The following is a 15,232-nucleotide window of genomic DNA, read 5'->3' on the forward strand; positions in this document are numbered from 1 at the left end:
GTGATCTCAGCTCAATGCAACCTCCACCTCCTGGGTTCAAGCAATTATCCTGCCTCAGCCTCCCAAGTAGCTGAGATTACAGGCACTTGCCACCATGCCCAGCTAATTTTTGTATTTTTAGTAGAGACAGGGTTTCTCCATGTTGGTCAGGCTGGTCTTGAACTCCTGAACTCAGGTGATCTGCCCGCCTTGGCCTCCTGAAGTGCTGGGATTACTGGCATGAGCTACTGCGCCTGACCAACATTTAGTTTTTAGAGAGGATACAACTCAAGAACAGCCAGATAGAAGAGACGCACGGGGCAGGGTAAGGCATGAGGAGTGGAGCTTCCATGTCCTCTCCAGCAGTGCCTCCTCCCAGCACCTGGTTGTGCTCACCAACCTAGAAGCTCATCAAATCTCACTGATAAGATTTTATAGAGCATTACCTCCAGCTCCCTCTTCCCTTCCTGAAGGTTGATAGTTGGGGCTAAAAGTTCCAACCCTCTAATCACTTGGTCTTTCACTTGGTCTTATTTTATTTTTTCTTTTTTTTCTTTTTTGGTAGGGCCAGGGTCTCACTATGTTACCCAGTCTTGTCTTGAACTCCTCACCTCAAATCAATCCTCCTGCTTTGGCTTCCCAAAGTGCTGGGGTTACAAGAGTGAGCAACCTCACCTGCCCCATCCTGAGGCTATTCAGAGCCCCTATAGTAAGTCATCTCATTAGCATACTCAGGTGTATAAGGAGGGTCCTTACGAATAACAAAATACACTCCTACCAGAATTCCTGAGAATTTCTCTCAGGGTTTTAGGAGTTCTATGCCAAGAACCTGAGCAAAAAACCAAATATAGGCCAGGCACGGTGGTTCATGCCTGTAATCCCAGCACTTTGGGAGGCCGAGGCGGGTGGATCAAGAGGTCAAGAGATCGAGACCATCCTGGTCAACATGGTGAAACCCCGGCTCTACTAAAAATAAAAAAAATTAGCTGGGCATGGTGGCACGTGCCTGTAATCCCAGCTACTCAGGAGGCCGAGGCAGGAGAATTGCCTGAACCCAGGAGGCGGAGGTTGCGGTGAGCCGAGATCGCGCCATTGCACTCCAGCCTGGGTAACAAGAGCAAAACTCTGTCTCAAAACAAACAAACAAACAAACAAAAATAACTAAATATATTTCATCATACCACACTTACTTTGAGATGGATCACAAGCATATTGTCAGAGGCGTGTAAACCAGAGCAACTTTTTTTTGAATAGGAATTTATCTTGAATAGGAGCTGGGTAAAATAAGGCTGAGACCTAGTGGTCTGCATTCCCAGACCATTAAAGCATTCCAAGTTGCTGATGGAACAGAAGGTTGGCACAAAATACAGGTCATAAAGATCTTGCTGATAAACAGGTTGCAATACGGATGCCAGCTAAATCCCACCAAAATCAAGATGGCTGCAAGAATGACCTCTGGTCACCCTCACTGCTACATTCCCACCAGTGCCATGACAGTTCACAAATGCCATGGCAATGTCAGGACTCTGTGTGGTCTAAAAAGAGGAGACATAAATATTCCACCCCTTGTTTAGCATATCATCAAGAAATAACCGGCCGGGTGCGGTGGCTTAAGCCTGTAATCCCAGCACTTTGGGAGGCTGAGACGGGTGGATCACAAGGCCAAGAGATCGAGGCCATCCTGGTCAACATGGTGAAACCCCGTCTCTACTAAAAATACAAAAAAAAAAAAATTAGCTGGGCATGGTGGCGCGTGCCTGTAGTCTGAGCTACTCAGGAGGCTGAGGCAGGAGAATTGCTTGAACCCAGGAGACAGAGGTTTTGGTGAGCCGAGATCGTGCCATTACACTCCAGCCTGGGTAACAAGAGCGAAACTCTGCCTCAAAAAAAAAAAATTTTTTTTTAAATAAAAAATATAAAATATAAAAAAGAAATAACCATAAAAATAAACAACCAGCAACCCTCAGGGCAGCTCTGTCTACGGAGTAGCCATTCTTTTACTTTCTTAATAAACTTGCTTTCACTTTACAGACTCACCCTGAATTTTTTCTTGCATGAGAACCAAGAACCCTCTCTTGGGGTCTGGCTTGGGGCCCCTTTCCTCTAAAAATATGATGAATTGATTGATGGGGGGGGATGAACAGACACATACTATAGTAAAATATTAATTGTAGAATCTAGGTGGTTGATATAAATAGTCACTGCAAATTTTTTTTTGAGATGGACTCTTGCTCTGTTGTCCAGGCTAGAGTGCAGTGGCATAATCTCAGCTCACTGCAACCTCCGCCTCCCAGGTTCAAGAGATTCTCCTGCCTCAGCCTCCCAAGTAGCTGGGGTTACAGGCGCCCACCACCCAGCTAATTTTTGGTATTTTTAGTAGAGGCGGGGTTTCATCATGTTGGTCAGGCTGGTCTTAAACTCCTGACCTCATGATTCACTCGCCTCGGCCTCCCAAGGTGCTGAGATTACAGATGTGAACCACTGTGCCTGGCCCACTGTAAATTTTTTTAAGACAAGAGGTCTCACTCTGTTACCAGGCTGGAGTGCAGTGGCATGAAGATTTTGATTGAATTAGGTGGAAATTATTGAAATATATCTTGGTGTCAAAAGGAACCCAAAGGAAAATTTTAAAATACCAAATTAAATGTCAGTTATTGTTTTGGAATTGGTTACTGTTACCCTGTCATACATTTATGTAAAATATGCACTTGTAAAGGGCAGGGTAGAATTAAACAAGGGTCTTTTAAGCCAGGAAGTTGAATATCCCAAAAATGGAAGTTTGAGCTGGCAGTTTTTGAATGCTAGGACCTATCACTCAAGTGCCGGGGCTGGTGTAATATATAGTTAGAAAATTTAAGCTTGATGTGCCTTCTTTTATAGTGTTCAAAACAGTGAGTGTCAAGGTAAAAACAAAACAAAACAAAAAAATTAAGGCCAGGAATGGTTGCTCCCCCTATAATTTCAGCACTTTGGGAGGCTGAGGTAGGAGGATCACTTGAACCCAGAAGTTGGGGACCAGCCTGAGCAACATAGAGAAACTCCATCTCTGCAAAAAAGTAAAATATTAGCTGGGCACAGTGGCGCACTCCTGTAGTTCCAGCTACTTGGGAGGCAGAAGGATCCCTTGAGCCCAGGAGTTCGAGGCTGCAGTGAACTATAACTGTGCCACTACACTCCACCCTGGGTGACAGAGCAAGGCTTTTGTTAATCATTGAAATTTGAAGATGAACTTTTTTGTGAGCTACTCTGAGTTTCACAAATACACTGTACACATCAGTGGTTTGAACTATTCTAGAAAGCAACCAAGACCTATAACCTGTGAAAATGGGGCCATCTGGTGGTCAGAGTTAGGAACAGCCTAATAACGTCTTCCCTAACTCTTCCCCTCAATCCCATCTTACTCCTTTTCTGAACACTATCTACTAGTCCTTTTCCCACCATTTCTAGTTGTTCAACATTTATAAGGAACCTCTGATATACTAGAAAGAGCATAGGAGTTGGAGCCAGAAGTGATCACCATACTTTTACTTCTTTATATCCCCCACGTACCTAGGGTTAGTTTTGAACATGAGTTCTCACAAAGACTTGCTCATTATCCAAAAGGCTCAGAGACCAAACTGTTTTCCATCCAGTGCCTTCATATATTTAAGATGATTGTTGTCATCTTGACTAACATTGTAAATCCCATTATTCTTTCTTGTCTAATATTGGAAATCCAATATTCTTTCTTAGGGTCTGGAAGATGTTCTCACAATCTTCTAATTGAAACAGGAAATACCCACAGGAGGAGTGATAAATGCAAAGGCTTGGGTTCTGATATTTCCTGTCAGCTCACTATGTAATTTAGGGAAATCACTCCCTTTGAGTCTGCTTTTCTTAGATGTCATCTGCTGCCCTCCTTCAAAGGGTCGTTGCTTGCTTTTTTTTTTTTTTTTTTTTTTTTTCAGAGCTCTGTTGTTCAGACTGAAGTGCGGTGGTACAGTCTCAGCTCACTGCAAATGCATGGTGATTCTTGTGCCTCAGCCTTCCAATTCGCTGGGATTATGACATGCACCACTATGCCAGTAATTTTTGTATTTTTAGAGATGGGGTTTTGCCATGTTGGCCAGGCTGTTCCTGAACTTCTGGTCTCAAGTGATCTGCCTGCCTCAGCCACCCAAAGTGGTAGGATTACAGGCGTCAGCCACTGGGCCTAGCCTGGGTTCTTACATCTTACGTCCTTCGGTAGCACCCATCTGTGGGATCAGCAGCTCAGGCCTTGTTTGACTGTCTTTCCTTTTTGCCTCAGCAGGGAGGGCTCTCTGCCTCAACTCCCTCCAGGATACAGCAGCAGCTATAACAACAGGGAGTTATGGCAGAAACAAATAGAACATACCTTAAAAAGCTGATTAAAGACAAAATGAAAGCTGGTTAAAAAAAAAAAAAAAAAAAAAAAAAAAAAAACTGGCCGGGCACAGGGGTGTGTGTCTGTAGTCCCAGCTACTCAGGAGGCTGAAGTGGGTGGATCGCTTGAGCCCAGGAGCTCTGGGCTGCAGTGCGCTATGTCGATTGGGTGTCTGCACTAAGTCTGGCATCGATATGGTGACCTCCGGGGAGCGGGGGACCACCAGGTTGCCTAAGGAGGGATGAACCGGCCCAGGTGGGAAACGGAGCAGGTCAAAACTCTCGTGCTGATCAGTAGTGGGACTGCACCTGTGAATAGCCACTGCACTCCAGCCTGGGCAACATAGCAAGACCCTGTCTCTTAAAAGAAACAAAAAACTGGCAAAGGCTATTAAAATTGTTGAATTCTCTATGAGTTAATATAAACTCTATAAAGAAGTAAATCTAGTGAATTAGTCATTAAATAGGCTTGCCACAACCTCCCTGGGCATTGATGTATAAAATGAAAACACCCCGGGCGCGGTGACTCAAGCCTGTAATCCCAGCACTTTGGGAGGCCGAGGCGGGTGGATCACGAGGTCAGGAGATCGAGGCCATCCTGGTCAACATGGTGAAACCCCGTCTCTACTAAAAACACAAAAAATTAGCTGGGCATGGTGGCACGTGCCTGTAATCCCAGCTACTCAGGAGGCTGAGGCAGGAGAATTGCCTGAACCCAGGAGGCGGAGGTTGCCGTGAGCCGAGATCGCGCCATTGCACTCCAGCCTGGGTAACAAGAGCGAAACTCCGCCTCAAAAAAAAAAAAAAAAAAAAAGAAAGAAAGAAAGAAAGAAAGAAACACAATAGCATCAATCTCCTAGGGAAGTTTTAAAAAGTAGATCTTTGTACAATGCCTGGTGCTTGGAAAAACTGCTACTATTGCTATTATTACTAGCAACACCAGGCACTATGATAGCTTGCTTCAATAACCTTCACAATACCTCAAGGATGTTAATTATTTTGCTCAAGATCAGAAAGTTCTGACATAGATCAGACTCCAAAGCCCTTAAGTTAAAACACACCCACACTCACACCTCTTCTTTTATTGTGAAATGTAACAACAATAAACTGCATGGTGCTGCTTAGAGGCCTGCAAAAAAGAAAGTACATGAAACATACAGATTCATGAATAATTAGAATGCAAACATCCATGGAATCACTATTTGACTAAAAATAAACTCTGGTCATCCTGCGTCCCTTCACATTCCATACCACACACCCCATCTCTCTCCTCTTTTAAGGTTACCACTAGCCTGACTTGTGTGGAAATCAGTTTCTAGCTTTTCTTCTTAGTTTTGTGTCCCATGTGAAACCGTACTGTTATTTTGTCTGGCTACTTTTGTTAACATGATGCTTTTAAGGTTTATTTATGTGGCATAGGTTAAATTTGTATGGGAATACCACAATTCCTCCACTCTCCTTTTGGAGTTTGGATTGTTTCTAGTTTATGACCTTGACAAATGCCACTGTCAACATTCTTATATATGTATCCTGATGCACATGTACATGAGTTTTCTAGGATATAAATATAGGAAATGCCAATATGTCATGGGGTATATGTATCTTCAGATTTACTTGGAAGGATAAACTGTATGGAGGGTGGCTGTTCTAACTTAAATCTGCAGTGTTAAAGTGTTCCCACCATGGCTCCACGTCCTCACTAGCACTTGCCAGTACCACTTTTATTTCCACCACCCACCAAAGTGGCATTTAATTGAGGTTTTAAGATACATTTCTCTGATTACTAAAGAGGTTGAACACTTTTCCATATCCTCTTTCACAATGTGCTGATTCATGATTCAACTCTTTTCTCATTTTCTCTTGAGTTACCCATGTTTTTCCTTCCATTCGATGCCTCAGGAGTTTTTGATAAATTGTCCAAACAGTACAGAGAAGGAGGACAGAAACCAAGGCTTATTCTGTTTGCAATACCCATAATGCTCAACAACTCTCCAAAGAGTAGGCCTTCTAAATGCATGGTGATTGATTAGTGCAGATCTATAATCCTTATCTGGAATTTCAAAATCCAGAAAGTTCTGAAAACCGAAAGAATTTTTTCATGTTTGGGACAAAATTCATTTGGAGGCAAAACGTGAACATGAGGCTGCTTGTAGTTGTGTATTGACCATGCTTCCTGTAAAAACATCAGTGTGTTTGACTATGGATACTGTTCCAGGCCCTGCTGAGGAATAACACAACATGCAAGGAAGGACCTAGGCCCCAGGCTCGATCTATTTTTTATTTTTCAAGAGGGAGTCTCGCTCTGCTGCCCAGGCTGTAGTGTCGTGGCGCAATCTCAGCTCACTGCAACTTCCACCTCTTGAGTTCAAGCAATTCTCCTGCCTCAGCCTCCTGAGTAACTGAGATTACAGGTGCCTGCCTCTACGCCCAGCTAATTTTTGTATTTCAGTAGCGACAGGGTTTCACCATGTTGCCCAAGTTGGTCTTGAACTCCTGAGCTCAAGCAATCCACTCGCCTTGTCCTCCCAAAGTGCTGGGATTACAGATGGGAGCCACCACACATAGCCAAAATTAGTATTACCTTTCAAAGCATATAATAGCATGTTTGAGCATATCTGATACTAAACAATAATTTAAAGGTATCATCAATACATATTTAAAAGCAGTAAATTAGTGAGCCAAATGGAATGCAATGCCTGGAGTGCATTCACTGAGAAATGTGATTTAGATAGATTAGTCACATAACGAAGAGCTAGAAGGAACCTCCAAGGGCAACCGGTGCAGTTTTTGGAGATGAGAACACTGAGGTCCAGAGAGATTAAAGGGTGAATCCAAGACCTCACAGCTGTCAGTGTGATGAATGTGGATATTCATTTTCATCTGCACTATTTCTCAACAGGGTCTGGAGCAGCATTTATAGTCACACTGATACTTCTACAGGAAGCATGGTCAGTACAAACTACGTGTAGCCTCATGTTCAGGTTTTGCCTCCAAATGAATTTTGTCTCAAACATGAATCTATGTTTGGGTTTCTGACACCTGAGATATCAACAATCAATAGTATATTTCTCTTCTTGTGGACTCTTAAGAAACTTAAATTCCTGGAAAAAGTATTTAAAGTAACCAAGTTTTAAAAATGTTCAAACCACCCTTTCTCACCTTGCAAACTTACATATTCTCGTCTCCAGGCTCAGAGGATGTTTTCTCCAAGGTCAACTCAGGGCCTTCCATCCCTGGAGCCTTGATACAGGTCATCATCCCCACTCCCCTATTTTCAACATTTCCATTGGCCCTCCCAAGCTTTTTTTTTTTTTTTTTGAAGCTCAATCCCTCTCGCCTCCCCCACCCCCCGACCCAGTCCCTTGTACTTATCCCCATTTCCTCTCTTTCCTTTCTAACCAAGTTAATTTTTTTTTTTTTTTTTTTTTTTTTTTTTTTTTTTTTTTTTTTTTTTTGAGACGGAGTTTCGCTCTTGTTACCCAGGCTGGAGTGCAATGGCGCGATCTCGGCTCACCGCAACCTCCGCCTCCTGGGTTCAGGCAGTTCTCCTGCCTCAGCCTCCTGAGTAGCTGGGATTACAGGCACGTGCCACCATGCCCAGCTAGTTTTTTGTATTTTTAGTAGAGACGGGGTTTCACCATGTTGACCAGGATGGTCTCGATCTCTCGACCTCGTGATCCACCCGCCTCGGCCTCCCAAAGTGCTGGGATTACAGGTTTGAGCCACCGTGCCCGGCCCCCCAAAAATTTTTTTTTGAGATAGGGTCTTGCTCTTTCGCCCAGGCTGAAATGCACTGGGACAATTACCACTCACTGCAGCCTCAAATTCTTGAGCTCAAGCAACCCTCCCACCTCAGCCTCCCAAAGGGCCGGGATTACAGGCATGAGCCATAGTGCCCAGCCACAAGCTTCTTAAGAGCAGCCCTTACCACTCCACTTTCTCACCTCCCACTTACTCAATTCATTAGCAGTTTGCTGTCCCCTACCAAGGTTCCTCTGAAATTGCCAGGCAAAGGACCATATTGCCAAATACTGTGGACACATCTCAATCACCTTTGTCACACTCTGTTGTATCTGGTATTGTTGACCATTTCTCTCCTTGAATTCTCTCTCCTGTGGATTTATTGTTGTTATTCCCATTTCCCAACTCTCCTGGAGTTTCATCTATAGCCTTGACCTCTCACTGGAGCTTCGGAATACATGTACATGTCAAGATTTCCAAATCCAACTTTCCAGTAACTCGAAACACATTTAACTATGCTCAAATTCCTTAGTCATCTCCCTTGGGCCTAGGCCTGCGCCTGCATTCCTTTTCAGTAAATAGTTACTGTCTACCAGATAATCTAACTAGAAACCTGGTAGTGATGGAAGACTCTTACCCTGCCTCCAGATCAATCCCCAATTCCTGCCTTTATCAAGTAAGTTCAAAATTGAAGGAAGAGAAGAGAATTCTCTCATCAGTTCAGTTGAGCACTTTTTTTTTTTTTTTTTTTTTTTTTTTTAAAGAGTGTCTCGGCCGGGCACAGTGGCTCACACCTGTAATCTCAGCACTTTGGGAGGCCAAGGCAGGGAGATCACCTGAGGTCAGGAGTTCGAGCCTGACCAACATGGTGAAACCTCATCTCTACTAAAAATTCAAAAATTAGCCAGGTGTGGTGGTGGGCACTGTAGCGGGTACCTGTTATCCCAGCTACTCAGGAGGCTGAGGCAGGAGAATCTCTTGAAGCTGGGAGGTGGAGGTTGCAGTGAGCTGAGATTGCACCATCGCACTCCAGCCTGGGCAACAAGGGGAAAACTCCATCTCAAAAAAAAAAAAAAAAAAAAAAAAGTCTATGTTGCTCAGGCTGAAGGACAGTGCTATTCAGAGGCATGAACATTGCATACTACAGCCTCCAACTCCCAAGCCCAAGCAATCCTGCCTCAGCTTTCAAGTGCCACGGGTGTGCATAATCACATCTGGCTTTAGTTGAGCAAGTATTTACTGAGCACCTTATATATATTAAAACATACTAGAATTCATCCCGGTGTAGATATCAAACTCCCTTTTAGAAAAAAATGTATGCATAGTGAACAATACATTTACATTTAGGTAGAAATGCTTTTGGAGAAACCACTATAGAGTACTAAAGTATAACAGGAATCATAAATAGGTATTACTGTTTGCATGTCAAAGGTCAGCTTTATACACTTAATAGGAAAAAGAGCCTCAAATTCATCCTAAGTTTTGGCAGCCAGTCTCCAAGGTGGCCCCAATGATTCCCACCTCGTGGTATTCTAGCCCTGGGTAGTCTCCTACCATACTGAAGAGGGTTGACCTGTGTGGTCAACGAGATATTGTGGAAATGGAGGCTTGCTACTCACTTGTTGGAGAAAGCCAGCTGCATGAGAATATTCAGTATATGCAGAAGCCCACCTGCCTAGGAACTGAGGTGCAGTCACGCACATGAGTGAGCCACCTTGAAAGCAAATGTTGCAACCCCAGTCAAGCCTTCAGATGACTTTTTTTTTAAAGACATGGTCTTCTGTCACCCAGGCTGGAGTGCAGTGGCAGAGTCACAGCTCACTGAAGCCTCAACCTGTCAATCTGCTGGGCTCAAGTGGTCCTCCCACCTCAGCCTCCCAAGTAGCTGGGATTACATGTGCGTGCCACTATGCCTAATTTTCAAATTTTTTTGTAGAGATAAGGTCTCGCTATTGATGCCCAGGCTGGTCTTGAACTCCTGAGCTCAAGCTGTTCTCCTACCTCAGCCTCTCCAAGTGCTGGGATTACAGGCATGAGCAGCCACTGCACCCACCCTGCAACCTCTTAAGAGTCAGAATCACTCAGCTGAGCCACTCTTGTATTCTTCACTCAGAGTAATTGTAGAGGATAATAAATGTTTGTTTTAAGCTGCTAAGTTGTGGGTGTAATTTGTTATGGAACAATAGATAAAACATAAAAACCTGCCCAATATAAGTCATGGAAATTTTGTCTTGCCATTTTATCTATGGGATGAAAGAAGAATGTGACTGTGAACAGTCAGGAAGTTGAAAATATGTTATAAGAAGCTGCTTTGAAGAGCAGCTCATAAATCAATCTTTGTAGGAGAGCTGACAATTTCCAACCATGGGCTACAGAACTTGGGCCCTGAAGTATACTAGGTGATTCACTTTCTTAAAACTGATGACCAGACAGGTACGCTGTACCTCCAGTAAAGATCAGTGATCATAAGGGAGAGCCACACAGGCACTCCTGGAAGAAAAGGACCCCAAACTCAGACTCCTGCTGCTCCCCTCTCATTACTGGTCACATGCTTAGTTTTTTAGACCTTTTTTGCCAAAGTAAACAGCAGTAAATAACAGCTCAACTTACATTTACTTCTGTATTTCCTACTTCTTTCACTTCAGGTTCCCATGAGTCAAACCAAACAGAACCAACCACCAGTCAAGAGAATTATGCCTTCCTAAAAACAAATCTGTATCTCCTACCACACACCTGTTTTTTTTTCCATTTCAGTCCCTTTTTTCTGTTGAACGGGCAACTCTGTCTCCGTTTTTTATGCAAATCACATTGTATTACACTTCAAGTAACTCACCTGACTGCTAATTATGAAAGCAGGGTCATGTTTTATGTTTTTATACACCCAGGGCTTAGCAGTGTCTAGGCACACGGTATTCAGTAAATATAGCTGGTATATGTCCTACCATTTGACTTCTATATTTGACTTCCTTCTGCTTTATCATCTTAGAACAAACCCTTCTCATATACTACCTAGAATCCTGGCTTACTTCAAGTATCATGCCTAAGAAATCTTTTCTAATTTCTACTACTTCCTATCCCCACTGTCATCTCTACTTCATCTGAACCCCACAGAATCTAGATCTCCTACATTAAGTTAAATCTTAGTTGAATGAATGAGGAGATTGAGTTCAGGACACCCAGTCTCCTTGAATCTGCCTTCCTTTGCTCTATCCCAACATGCACTACAATGCATTAAATCATTTGTGTGTAAGCTCCACCAGCACACCCTTTCTTCTCTGACAGCACCTACAAAGGATCAACCTGCTTGCAGAACACTATTGAAAATAGTGTTACTACTTTGACAATATAGCCATTCTCAACTTAGAAATGCCTCTTTCAACTAAAAACAAATATTCTTTTTTTCAGATAGCAGATATATCAATTTACATGAAGAGTTCCAAGGCTAGAACAATAAGCCCAGGTACATTAAGACTAATGGTAGAAAATTAGAGATACCAAGGCCCTATGAAAGCCAAAACCACCCCACCTTCTTTGCTGCTAGCCAGATTTTGCCAGCTTCATGAACATAGTTAAAGTTCACGTTCCTGTTTTCTTGATAGACGTCAAAATGTCATCTAGAGCCTGCTATCCAGTATCACCTGTATGCTTGTCAGAAATGCAGACTCTTAAATGGTCCAGCCACCTTAGAAAATAGTTTCCTGGGCCAGGTGCAGTGGCTCACGCCTGTAATCCCAGCACTTTCGGAGGCCAAGGTCGATATCGAGACCATCCTGGTCAACATGGTGAAACCCTGTCTCTACTAAAAATACAAAAATTAGCGGGGCATGGTGGCGCATGCCAGTAATCCCAGCTACTCAGGAGGCTGAGGCAGAACTGCTTGAACCTGGGAGGCGGAGGTTGCAGTGAGCTGAGATTGTGCCATTGCACTCCAGCCTGGGCAACAAGAGTGAAAACTCCCATCTTAAAAAAAAAAAGAAAAAAGAAAAAGAAAATAGTTTCCCGGTTCTTCAAAAATGTTAGTTACCATATGACCCAACAATTCCACTCCTAGGTTTATTCCCAACAGAAATGAAAACATACATTCACACAAAATCTTGTACATAAATGTTCATAGCTGTATTATTCATAATGGCCAAAAATGGAAACTGATGGATACAAAAAATGTGATATATCCATACACTGGAATATTATTCAACCACAAAAAAGAATGAAGTACTGATACATGCTACAACATGGATGAACTCTGAAAACTTACTAAGTGAAAGAAGCCAGGTACAGAAGTTCATATGATACATGAAATATCCAGAAGATGTAAATTAAGGCAGAAAGTGGATCAGTGGTTTTCAGATGCTGGCAGAGGGGACAAGAGTAGAAGGGAGAGGGAGATGAGGAATGTTAGGTACAGGGTTTCTTTTTCCACGTAGTGAAATAGTCCTGAAATTAAAATGGCGATAGTGGAACAACTCTACACATGCTAAAAACTGGCTAATTGGACAGTTTTAAAGAGTGAATTTTATGGTACTTTATACTACTTTTTTTAAAAAAGAGAGAAAATAAATTTAAGTTCTCCAGGACAACCCCAGACCTTCTACATCAAAATCTGCATTTCAACAAGATCCCTGGTGATTCGTATACATATCGAAGTATGAAAAACAGTGATTTAAAAGACATATGGTCAAAATTGTTCCTCTGGTTAATCTTCGTTATTCACAGAATAGTTAACTTGATTTCACTAGGATGATTCTTTTTTTCTGCCACAATTGCTTGATATATAATTAAATGATCATTTTGATTCTACAACTTCTGGTTTTCCCTCAAAAATTTGCAGAGTTTTAGTACTGAGTGGAACCTGCACTGAGCTAGGGGCAAAGTCTTGGCACTTTTTCGGTTTTTGTTGTTGTTGTTTTGAGGGGGCTGGTCTCAAACTCATGAGCTCAAGTGATCCTCCTGCCTCAGGCCTCCCAAAGTGCTGGGATTACAGGTGTGTCCAACCACACCCGGAGCACATGGATTTTTAAATTCTCAACAGTACTAGGTACATAGGAGATGCTCTCACTTTAATTAAATCGCCAGTTTTTAAGGGAATGGCAATATAACATACATAAGATGAACAAAAAGGTACAGAATCTAATGGGAAATAAGACAAAAAACTCACTCACTTCAGAAAAGTTTATTAAAGATAAAATCAGATTTACAGAGTATAAAACAATAAGGGATAGAGATGAAGAGGTTTCAAACAAACTGTGTACAAGAGGAAGTAAATTACCTACCTGGGGTTCTCAGAGCACTTTTTCTTTACTTCTACACAAAGCCTAATCTGTTTTTTAAAACATCCTTGGAAAAGGCTCAGCAGTCATATATTCTCATTATTTAGCAGCTAAACAAAATGTCCATGATCCAAAAAGAAAGAGGGGTGGACCTAAGGGACAGGGTACTAAATATATACACTATGATAAGCTCTGCTTCCTCTGTTCCAGTTCTTTAAAAAAATTTTGTCTGTGTTTTTGGCAAAAGAGTTATCATGCAAAATGACTGTCTTAGAACCAGGAGTTGAAGAAAGGGAATTTGGACTCTCTAAAAAGCCTTGCTGCCTCCCTGGTGCAGTAATCAGCATGTCTCAAAAAAAGCCTGTTAGACTTATAACCATACTATGCAATTGGTACATTTTTAACTAAGCAAATTTTATAAATAATTTGAAGTGTTTTATGGGTAATTATAGCCAGATACTGCACATAAATATCACACCCAAATTAAGAGTCCAGGTTCTGCAATCAGCCTGTATGGGTTCAGATACTGATCCCAGATCATAGTTACGCAAACTTAGGCCAAGTTACTTAAATTCTCTGCCTTCCTTAGACAGTAAGCTTTAGTAATAGTACCCACCTCACAGAACAGTTATGAGAATTAAAAAAAAATATGCAAATAGTTTAGAACAGTACCTGGCAGACACAAGTATATATGCACACACAAACACAGAGGTTCTTTCATATAGAATGTGTCATATTCAGATTTATACGCTAGTTATTCGTGTTGATGGGAAAATGGCATTAGCTCATCTTATTAGATCTTGATTCCCTAAACTACAATTCTATCTGTATCATATCAATAAAAATGAACTTCTTGAGCACATGAACTATATGCTAGTCCACTTTTATATATTCCAGATGGCGGAATGTGTCTTTCTACCACATAAGATGATGTCATTAGTATATTCCAGGGCCTATTACATGGGAGTGTAATAAATGTGAAATAATTTATTTCAGGTAATTCAGGGATTATCTACAAAACTAGTATAGGTGGATGTTTAGTCCTTTAAACATCTATAATTTTATTCATATTTGTTGTAAATAAAAGTAACGCAAATGTAATGCTGACAGAAACTTTGCGCCATTAAAGTTTTTTCTATATTGCAAGGGATAAAACAAAGGCTCAATTGAAATAATTTTTTATAAAAAATGATTTGAAGACAACAGGACAACAAAAATTAGCGCTTTGTACACTTCAGTGCACTTTCTCGCTTAGTTGCTAAGAAGCAAAGGAAAAGCTGCATCTTGGTCAGAAACTACCTTCTCACAATACTAAGAAACACACCGAACAGGGGAAAGCCTTTTTGAAGCTAGAAATAAAAAAGCTGCCCATCTTTACTAATATGAAACAACTGGTTTTAAGGTACCTAGCAAGAGCTTTTCTTCAAAACAGACATCTCACTTACCTTTTCAGTATATTTCCTAAAAACATTAAAGACAGATGTAAGGCTTAGCTGGTAATTTCCATGAACTCAGTCTTTTCCTCTGACTGTAGTGGAGTAGACACGATAAAGCAGGTTTGGAAATGCTAGAAATGAATTCCTACTTCCCCTTGCATTCTTCAGATCTCATTTTCCCCCAAATTTCTGCATGGCTGGCTTCCATTCAGCATCAGTCACGAAATCTTGAAGGTCAGACACAGTAAACAGGGAAGGACATAAAATTAAGTGATTTGGGCGCAGTTTTGAGTCTCACAACTTTAACAGGGATGAATCATATACTAAAGTATGGGAAATAAATTACAAGTTCTGTTCCTTTATGAAAATCAGCTGTTAGTCACGCTAACATATTAGTTTTCTATAGTCTGAAATGCTGTATGTTCC

Source organism: Saimiri boliviensis, chromosome 11 (assembly GCF_048565385.1).
Source record: "Saimiri boliviensis isolate mSaiBol1 chromosome 11, mSaiBol1.pri, whole genome shotgun sequence".
Classification (NCBI taxonomy): domain Eukaryota; kingdom Metazoa; phylum Chordata; class Mammalia; order Primates; family Cebidae; genus Saimiri; species Saimiri boliviensis.